The 9,111-nt window shown below is 41.6% G+C and overlaps 1 long non-coding RNA gene across 1 annotated transcript; it reads right to left on the bottom strand.

Moving 5' to 3' along the window:
* Window positions 1-266: 266 nt before the first annotated feature.
* On the bottom strand, window positions 267-3,909 carry LOC120681972. The gene is made up of 2 exons (XR_005678152.1): window positions 3,151-3,909; window positions 267-2,484 (listed from the first exon to the last, which is right to left on the bottom strand). It is a non-coding gene; the product is annotated as an uncharacterized LOC120681972 (long non-coding RNA).
* Window positions 3,910-9,111: the final 5,202 nt, after the last annotated feature.

The raw sequence follows: 9,111 nt of genomic DNA on the forward strand, positions 1-9,111 counted from the left end.
GTTTACCTTGGCAGCCTGCAATCGCCAAGTAAAGTGGTTATCTTGGCAGCCTGCAACTGCCAAGTAAATATGTTATCTTGGCAGCCCTCAGTCGCCAAGATGTATAGTTGATTCCTTGGCAACCCTTTTCTTGGCCGCCAACCGCCAAGAAAACACATACTATCAACAAAAAAAAATATACCAATCGCTTTTTAATTACACACATTCAATTAATTAACCATGCATTTTGTCAACTCATCTTAGCACATACATCAAAAGCTTACATAAGCAATAACATGGCTTATCTCCTAGATAAGCAAATTCATTTACCCTACAATATAATCCTCGAGTAAACCCATGCATCTAAATTCTAATACACAACTCACTATCAGTTAACAAAATTATCTAGACTCACAATTACCCTCATCTCACTACAGACCACAGCGAACTTCCTTGTCCAGGTCGTCAAAATGATTCCTGCAAAAAGATAGCTTCACTCCGGTTTGAATCTAAGAGAATAAAAGATTCTCTTTTAGTTTCACTCTGGTTGCATGTTGTACCTTGAACAAACAGAGAGCCTCCAGCAGCCCAGCCCTTCTTCGCCTCAGGTCTCTCAGAGTGAAGTAAATCGACATCATGCACTACCAGTTTGGGTGAAACAGTTGCATTTATGGAAAGGGAATATGACTATATTTCTTAACTTATTTCATTACTGTTCTAACCTAGTTTTTCCAATGAACAAATCTATTACCAAGATGGCAAAGGAAGCATAGTAGTATTTGTTCATGAAAATATCTGAACTAATTCAATTCAATTTCAGGGCAGCAGATTGATAGCTGTGTGCACTACTATGATTTGTCATCTCATCACTTGATCAGGTAAAAAGCACAATATGAACTGATTGGTAAATGCAGATAGCCATGATGGCTCCTTCTCCATAACACTGATGGATATGCAAGATAAATCATGTTTGCAATGTTTTGCTTGCTATCACAATAACACTGATGGAAGGAAAGAATAGTGCAATTTGCATTGATTGAATTACTCATGGTGTTTGGATAGGAAATCTCTGCTTATATTCATTTGCATCCACTGAACCAACCTCTAAACAACAATTCAATAGCCATTCTTTAATTCTTATAATTACTCATGGTGTACTATGCATGACTTGGCTGAATAGGTAACAACTGATTTAACACAGTGCTGGGCTATGCATGACGACAGCAAGAAAGCAAGGCTTGCTGGCCATTTAATTTGGTTGCTACTATGTGGCAAAAGGTAAAAAGGTTAGCACTAGATTTTGGCTTGAAGTACATAAGACATATGATTAGCATATCCTATCCATTAATCAGTCCTTTTTACTTTTTAGAATGGTAATAGCTCTAACATGGTATGAAACAGCTAGTTACAGGCCAGATTGGATATATCGATGACTATTCAGTCCTTCAAAAGAACTGCTCTCGGCTTCCATTTTCAGTACTATTTTTCATCTTAGGAACCAAAGCAGATGAAACAAACAACAGAAAAATATTTGGAGCAAAACTACTAACCACTCAGAGGTCATGGGATCCTGCATCACAACAGATTAGTTCTACTTATGTTTCTTAGTCCAAAGAGATAGAAAGTTGTATCCTTAATTTCTATATATGTGATAGCATTTACAAATTAAGTATCAAGTTTGCTGCAGTTTCCTGAGCTAATGCGTCATAGTACAGTTCTCTAGTAGCCAATGCCTGTTACCAGTGATAGCTCAGCAATATGTATTTTTATTTGCACATATGATTAGAACAGCGATTCACATTACCGGCACAACACGCTAGAAGACCATTATTTTCCTTCCGCAGCTTCTCATTTTCCCTCTCAAAGTGAGTTTTGGAACTCTTCTTTTCAGGACAGACCAAGCTCAGATGTAGAGAGGGATGCTGAGATACTTGACTTATTCAACTTCAAAGGTGAACTGAACTTTAGTTTCCTTGACCTAGCATTGTATTGATCTGTATGTAACTTTTGAAGACTAGACATGAGTCGTATATATACAAGGACTTGTAGATCTGAAAAATTGTATATCTTGTAGTCATTTATTCATTCTAATCCAATAGCTTGCTGGATGACAGTCTGATATATGTATATGATGGACATGTATATGGAACTAGCATACAAACTGAATTTGATGTATGTAGTTCCGCTCGTGTAATTTTTTTTATTGCTAATAGTTGATTTCCTGACGGCCAAAACCATAGATTCCTGACGGCTGCCCGTCAGGTATGTAACCCAGACTAGCCCTCCCGTTTTTCGTCAGGAACTCCCGTCAGGAAAACTTTCCTGTCGGCCAACCGTCAGTAAAGGGTAGTCTTTCCTGACTACCAATTCCTGTCGGCAGATTCTGGACGGTTGGCCGTCAGGAATTGCATTCCTATCGGTATTCCGATAATTCCTGACGGTTTTTGGCCATCAGGAGTCTTCCTTTTTCTGGTAGTGATGTACTATCATAGTCCTGCCAATCACCTAAAAAATGGCATAATTAGACAGAGTAGGCGGTTATTACCTAACATAAAGAGTTATATAATCCAAGAAATGAGCACCAAGTTATGATCATAGCAGGTTGCCTATACTTTTTTTTTCAAACTAGTCAATGTAAACCAAAGGTATTAGTCCAACATCCTAACATCGACAGAAAGGACGAGCGATACAACAACAAGAGTATCTAGCAATCCTTACTTCCATACACAACAGTCACTGGTTCAATGGTTAATCATAGATAAGATTTGTTAGCCAATAGCAGATTCGGATAACAGATTAGCAGAGCACACAATTACAAAAGCACTTTACAGATATGCAGTATTGCACAGACTGAATCATACTATCACTAAATTTATAGGGAAGTAAATCTTGCAACTAATTTTGTGCACAATATGATTTTGAGACAATGGTAGCATGCCCAAGTACGGTGTGCACAATATCCCAACCCCAAGTCAACGCTCAAGGAAAAAAAGAAAAGCATGAGCAATGTGTGCACGACTGAACATCACAGCCTTAAAAAAATATCCAGTTCAACACAACTGTGGTGCTCTACTGTTATCACGCGGTTGCTATCTCCTATCATGATTTGTAGTAGCTTCTATAAAGAAAAACTGAAATAGTGTAGCATAATGAATGGAAAGCTGAACGAACCTTACTGCACGCACTTAAAAAAAAAGACAGATTGCTATTTTGTCAAACTAGCTTGCACCATCTCTTGATTTCTCTTCCCCTCAAATTTCCCTTATCTGCTCTTCGATGCATCAAATCAGAGGTGCTGCCCAATCGATCTGCTGTACTTCTCCAATCACCGCCACTTGCTTCTTCCCCAGCATGGCAGCACGCATCCTCCCTCCGCCGTTTGCTCTCCATAGCAAGAATATAGCAGGAGCTACTGCCCCATTAATCTGCTCTACTTCTCCAACGGCAAGCGGGTTGGCGAAATCAGCCGGCCGCGGACGGGCGGGAGCTGCGACTGCAGGCTCTACCAAGCTCCGCCGCCGCATGTGGGCAAGCTCCGCACGAGCGGGCAGGAGCGCGGGGCAGGCTCTGGCGAGCTCCGCCACCACGTGCAGCGAGGTCCGTGCAGGAAGGCCTCGGCGAGCTCGGCCGGTCGCAAGTGGGCGAGAGCAGAGCGGGCTGGCTCCGTCGAGCACGGCCTGCCGCGTGCAGACGAGCTCCGTGCCGGCAGGAGCGCGCTTGAGAGGCCCGCGGCGACGTCGCCGGAGAGGCGCTTGACGACGGCGGCGGCGCCGCTGGGAAGCACGGCGGGTGTATATATGGAGAGGCGAGGCTGTGTGGCTCGGTGGCCGGGCTCCGTACGGGAATCACGCTGCGGCGCGCAGGTCACCGAGGGGGCGACGAGGATGTGGCCGGAAGTCGGAGGAGTATGGCGCGGGGAGCTAGGGAGGGGAGCTGTCGTGTGGGGACTGGGGAGAGGATGGGGACGGAGATGTGGGCGGGGCCGGGGAGGAGACAGAGATGAGTGAGAGGCCGAGAGCGAGGAAGAGCTAGGGTTTCGTCGTATTTATACCAAGGGAGCGCGATAAGAGCCATCAGATCAGAGATGGATGGCTAAAATTAGTTGGACCAATCGGGTTGAAATGGGTCTTGTTTGCTTAATGTTTTTATTTTTATTTTATTTAACCATTGTGAAGTGATATATAAAAAAATTATCGTATATATACCAATATATTTTTTATATACATTATACTACATATAAGTTGTCTCTTAGAAGTGTCAACAATTTTTGGACACATTTGCTATTTTCTATCATTTAAATGATTATCTACGTGCTTATTAGAAACAATTTCAAGTTGAACTATGTGTATCTCATATAAATTTTGAAAAAATGTACAAAAATCATATTTAGGCTCATTTGTTGAATTGTAACATATATCTTGAAGATTGATGGAAAATTTAATTGTCATCTAGGAATAACTCAAACTTCTATCTCCAAATTACCACGTAATAATTACAATAATATCTAAATTTTGTCAAACAATTCTACAAATCGGCATGAAAACATATTTTTGGTGCATAATCTTTCCATAAAAAACTTAAATGGTTTCCATAAAGTGTGACAATACATTGTTCACAAAAGGATACATCTCTCACATAGTTTCTTATAACTCTCAAGTCAAACTTTAAGACTTGAATATGTCATAATATTTTCAATCTCATATGCACCTCAAATTTGGACACAATCTTATATTTACTCTAGTACTAGAAAATATGAAGTTATAATGTTACATTAATGATGAAATAGTACGATATTGAAATAGTTTATAATGATTCTATATAGTCTTAATAACGAACATATCATTTTTGTCACTAAACCATACCACCTCCTTCGAAATGTCATAAAATGGAATGAACTAATGACGTTTTCATCTATTGTCGTGAACAAAACATCATTGATGGCCATATTTCTTGTAGTGCACATGAATTAGTAAGCATAACAAGACATGTTCTATGTGTGTTAGGGAACTTAACAAGACATCAGGACTGTATGTCATATATATTTAAGTTAAAATAAGCATATCATATATGTTAAGTCAATTTAGATACTAAACAAGTGAAAAAATATATAGCAAGCATGTATCATATATAGGTTAATAATCGAAAATAAGTACCAATAAGTATTTTTTTGCCACCAAACCGCCAAGAAAATGTGCAATTTTCTTGGCGGGTTAGCGAAACAGCCAAGAAAATTACATATTACTTGGCGGCTTAGCCCAACTGCCAAGGAAATTGCATGTTTACTTGGCGGCTTAGCCTAATGTCAAGGAAATTGCAACATTACTTGGCGGCTTAGCCGAACTGCCAAGGAAATTGCACATTTACTTGGCGGCGTAGCTGAACTGTAAGAAAATTGCATATTTTCTTGACAGTTTTTTCGAACCGCCAAGGAATATACATTTCCTTGGCTATTTATTAGTACAGCCAAGGAAAAATCATATTTCTTAGCGGTTCCAATTCAGCCGCCAAGGTAATTTGGTTTTGGGGTATACATATATGCATGCTTGTCATCGGAGGTGTAGGTGCTAGCTGATACAAAGTATCTGGCCAGCATACTACGTGTATAAGTGCACATGCTTGTGTGTGTAGGAGATCCATATATACACACAAGTGTATACGTATATACTGGAAAGGGTACATATATACTATAAGGCTACTACTACTACCTTATATTTGGGCTTATACACACTCTTATGTGTATGCATGTTAGTGTATATACATATACATAGGAGGGTTTAAAGGGTGCACGTGTACAGGATCTCGGTGGGCATACATATGTGTATACATACGTACCTTCTGAAGGTAGTTACTATGACTAACATAGGGTTTATGTGTACGCTATTGCGTATATGTACATGACACTACTAGAAAAAGGGCTATGGGAACCCGTTGGAAAGGGCCATAGGCACTGGTTTTCCAACCGGTACCCCGAAACCGAGACCCTTGGGGTCGGTTTAGGACACCGGGTATTTTACCTGGTGCTCAAGGCCACCATAGGTACCGGTTGGAAATACCAACCGGTACCAAAGAGGATGCTCGCTTGCGTCAGCGTGGCAGCCTTTGAGGTACCGGTTGGTCTTTCCAACCGGTACCAATGTGTTTTCCTCATTTCTCCCAAATCCAGTTTTATTTAATTTGTTTATTACTGTTTATTCTTTCAGAATTGCTACGCGTACCCGAGTTGTACAGTACTATACGTCCATTGATCGTGTTCGAGTTCAAAGAATATTCGAAAATAACTAAAAGTCAAAGGCAAACATATAATTAAGTTATTTAGCTATACTAATATATTTATAAATATACAAACAACACGACATCACGTTAACAAATATTTACAAATATACAAGTCATGTTTATAGAGCAAATACTAGGCCCTCACGACGTCAATGCAGGCAGTCTATTCATGTGACCGTCGTGATAGAACTTGCCTCTAGGATCCAGGATCTCCCTCATAATGAATCCTACGAGCTGCTCGCACACGGCGTTAATCCGATCGACATCATAAACTTGGGTCGAAGATTTGACTCATCTATCATTTTGAGGAAAAAAGATTGATATATTAATTCATCATGTTTGTATAATTAGAAAAATGTAGTTGTGAACGGTTTGTACATACTATTTGATCCTCTGCAGTGGCCCTTCCGCATGGAGTTAGACCGTGCATGAACTCGCATACGTAGTACCCACACGAATCAGTTCCTTGTTTTTGTCTCGCACACTGTAGGAGAAATAAATTAGTTATTCAATATTTGTTTATGCCTATACAGAACAATTGAGATTACTTAGAAAAATGTTCGCGACCCAACATACCGAAAAATCCATTCTAACGTTCAATTCTGACTTCCATTGACTGGCTCCTTTGTTTTTTTACAAATTGTTTCCACACCCTGCATAAAATTAAGTTTGATGTTGAATAATTGATCTAAAAATGAAGAGGATTTGATTGTGCAAATTGTACTTACCTGTTCAATGGGTCTATGAAGTGTTGCATTGCGGACTTTGGGCACCTCATGGAGCAAACACTACAAGATTGCCGCTCTCTATGCAAAGTACAAGCAAAATCCAATGATAACTGCAGATATAGATACACAAGCACATATACATCCATTAGAGTTAGCATTTATTTAGAAAAATAAAAGTGGTACGAGTCGATCAAGACTTACCCATAGTTGTAAGGTATCATTATATAGGATTTATAATGTTGCCTATTCTGGGAATTGTACATATTTTGACACGTCTCCTTGTACTTTAAGTTAAGAACTTTTTGGTTGACTAGCAATGGACTCATGAAGCCCACTTGATGCTGTCATCCTTCTTTTCGGCATCTTTGAAGCTCCATACTGAATGATAAAATACAAATTATATAGTGCACAAAGATACTTATGTCGATGGTTAGCAAAAAGTATTTATCTAGATATTAGTGATACTTACAGAACCCAAGTGGTGATGATAGAGACGTCGAGGGCTTGTCGACAGTATATGTGATGTAGAAGTTCGAAGTCCACCCAGAAGTCGTCCTCCCCGCGGAAGAAATCCTGGTCGCGATACTTAACTCCAAACATGTTCGTTTCACCGTTCGACATCCGCGGGTACCCTTTATGTAAATTGTACATCTGCGTGCCTAGACTGATCTCCTCCTCCTCGGTGACAAAAGGTTTTCCAAGCTTATATGGAACAGCAACAACTGGAGCGACCAGGTTTCTCCCTGCTGCCTGCTCAAGCGTTAATCCTGTTATGAGAAGAAATTCCGTCCTCCCTATTGCCTGCTCAAGCGTTAATCCTGTTTCGAGAAGAAATTCCGCCTCGTGTTGGTTTGGCTCCCTCGGCACCAGGAAGGGCTCGAGTTCCTTTTGTTGTGTGCCTAGCCGAGGAACAGTCTTTCCACTTTCTTATTTCTCTGCTGGTGTGCCTTTATTAGCGTCCGGTCGTGGTCCGAGGGTAGTTTTTTCGGTGGTGGTGGGTTGTTCAGGCATGCGTAAACCTTTGCTGCTATTTGTTGATCTACTGGTACCCTCTTTTCCTTGGCGGTCATCTACCTCCCTCGTTTCCTTGGCGGTCATCTCGTAAGCTAATTTCTTCTGAGGTCCTATTTTCTTTTCGACCCTTTTCTGCTTCTTGTTTGTGGGCCTAGCCTGTGGGAGGGATGTTGTCTTTTTCTTTCCTTTATCCGATGCTGGAGGAGTTGGAGTACTCCTGGCCCTTTGCCCAGATGGAGACGGTGGTAAGGGAGGTTGCGGAGAGGGAACACGATCATCATTAACTGCGTCGGGCGGAGAACGGGGATCCATGGGAGCCGCTGTGTTTCCGATAAGTTTGATGTCGGCCTTGCGCCATAGAACAATTCCGTGGAGTGCGTCTCCCAATGTCTTCTCTCCATCCCCTCCAACAAAATTGAGCTCGAGATTCTCATTGTCCCCATTCGGTCCAACTATTTGCTCGACTGTGACGGAGGAGTAGCCAGGGGGTATCGGCATTCCATGAATTGTACTACTAGGAATCACTAGTAGGGCCGACCCGTATGCTACATGAACGGATATATTCTTAGCTCGCACATGTAGCTCACATGCTATTGGAATTGTGATATCATCCACTGGGTACCTCTGGTCTGCTGCTGTCTCAATTTTGGGGTGCTCAGCTGGTACGTTGGGCGCCGCGGTGGATGCACAGCTGCTGCATCACTGAGAGGATGGGCTTATCACAACATCTGTCTGTGACCCAGCAGTGGCCCTTTGCTGGCTCAGAGCAAGCTGCTCTACCTCATTGTCCCTTGCGTCCATCTGAGATTCTAGCTATGCAACTTTTTTTGTTCATCTCTTCTTGTAAGGCACGGATTTTCTCGTCCTGTTCTACCTTGCTCTTTCGATGAGTCTTGTATGAGCTATCTCCGGCCCAAGCAACTTTCCATGGGACCACGCCGATGCCACAGGCTCGTCCAGGGTGCTCGGGATTCTTTAACGCCCTGGTCAGCTCATCATTCTCCCTTTGAGGCTGGAATGTTCCTTGTTTGGCCTCATCTACTGTTGTGACCAGATCGCAGGCCACTTCTTGCATTTGCTCAGGCACGACCAAAGATCCATATGATTGGTTCAATGT

This window comes from Panicum virgatum, chromosome 7N, assembly GCF_016808335.1.
Source record: "Panicum virgatum strain AP13 chromosome 7N, P.virgatum_v5, whole genome shotgun sequence".
Lineage (NCBI taxonomy): Eukaryota > Viridiplantae > Streptophyta > Magnoliopsida > Poales > Poaceae > Panicum > Panicum virgatum.